The sequence below is a fragment of the Idiotropiscis lumnitzeri genome, chromosome 2 (assembly GCF_059441095.1).
Source record: "Idiotropiscis lumnitzeri isolate Australia: NSW breed Sydney's pygmy pipehorse chromosome 2, RoL_Ilum_1.0, whole genome shotgun sequence".
Lineage (NCBI taxonomy): Eukaryota > Metazoa > Chordata > Actinopteri > Syngnathiformes > Syngnathidae > Idiotropiscis > Idiotropiscis lumnitzeri.
Window position 1 is genome coordinate 35,317,459 of NC_142392.1, and position 1,709 is coordinate 35,319,167.

Genomic DNA, 1,709 nt, shown 5'->3' on the forward strand with positions numbered 1-1,709 from the left:
CCGCCTCCACGTCAGCTGCAGCAACCCACGCCGCCTCCACGTCAGCTGCAGCCACCCACGCCGCCTCCACGTCAGCTGCAACAACCCATGCTGCCTCCACGTCAGCTGCAACAACCCATGCTGCCTCCACGTCAGCTGCAGCAACCCACGCCGCCTCCACGTCAGCTGCAGCAACCCACGCCGCCTCCACGTCAGCTGCAGCCTCCAGCGCCGGTCCCTCATCAGCTGCAGCCTCCAGAGCCCCACTCCGCCTCACTGCCAGCTGCTGAGCCCCGTCCGGGATCCCCGCAAGCGGCTGAGCCCCGTCCCGGCTCCCCGCCAGCTGCTGAGCCCCGTCCCGGCTCCCCGCCAGCTGCTGAGCCCCGTCCCGGCTCCCCGCCAGCTGCTGAGCCCCGTTCCGGCTCCCCGCCAGCTGCTGAGCCCCGTTCCGGCTCCCCGCCAGCTGCAGAGCCCCGTTCCGGCTCCTCGCCAGCTGCTGAGCCCCGTCCCGGCTCCCCGCCAGCTGCTGAGCCCCGTCCCGGCTCCCCGCCAGCCGCTGAGCCCCGTCCCGGCTCCTGAGCCCCGTCCCGGCTCCTGAGCCCCGTCCCGGCTCCTGAGCCCCGTCCCGGCTCCTGAGCCCCGTCCCGGCTCCTGAGCCCCGTCCCGGCTCCTGAGCCCCGTCCCGGCTCCTCGCCGGCGGCTGAGCCCCGTTCCGGCTCCCCGCCAGCTGCAGAGCCCCGTTCCGGCTCCTCGCCAGCTGCTGAGCCCCGTCCCGGCTCCCCGCCAGCTGCTGAGCCCCGTCCCGGCTCCCCGCCAGCCGCTGAGCCCCGTCCCGGCTCCTGAGCCCCGTCCCGGCTCCTGAGCCCCGTCCCGGCTCCTGAGCCCCGTCCCGGCTCCTGAGCCCCGTCCCGGCTCCTGAGCCCCGTCCCGGCTCCTCGCCGGCGGCTGAGCCCCGATCTGGCTCACCGCCGGCTGCTGAGCCCCGATCCCGCGTCTTGCCAGCGCCCCAGGTCCATGTTCAAGCGGACCACGTCTTGCGTCCGCCCCAAGTTCACGTTCCGACGGAGCACTTCTTGCGTCCGCCCCAAGTTCACATTTCGGCGGAGCACGTCGTGCGTCCGCCCCAGGTTCACGTTTCGGCGGAGCATGTCGTGCGTCCGCCCCAGGTTCACGTTTCGGCGGAGCACGTCGTGCGTCCGCCCCAGGTCCACATTCCGTCCGGCGGAGCACGTCGTGCGTCCGCCTCAAGTCCACGTTCCAGCGGAGCACGGCGTGCGTCCGCCTCAAGTCCACATTCCGATGGAGCACGTCCTGCGTCCGTCCCACGTCCCCGTCCCAGTGGAGCACGTCGTGCGTCCGCCCCAAGTCCACGTTTCGGCGCAGCACGCCCTGCGTCCGCCTCAAGTCCTCGACCCGACGGCGCACGCCCTGCGCGTCCCAAGTTCCTGCCTCGGCGGTGGCCGACGACCCACCGCCGCGTCTCGTCTCAGCCTCGGCGGCGCTCGACGACCCACCGCCGCTCGAGGTTCCGGCGTCGGCGGTGGAAGACTACCCACCTCCGCTTCTCGTCTCCGCCTCGGCGGCACTCGACACCCCGCCGCTGTTCCAGATTCCTGCACCGGCGGAGGACAACGACACGCCCCCCGACGGTCCGCTGCTGCACCAAGCTCCTGCCTCGGCTGCGCCCGGCGTCCCGCTGCCGCTTCTCGTCTCAGCCTCGTCGCCGTACT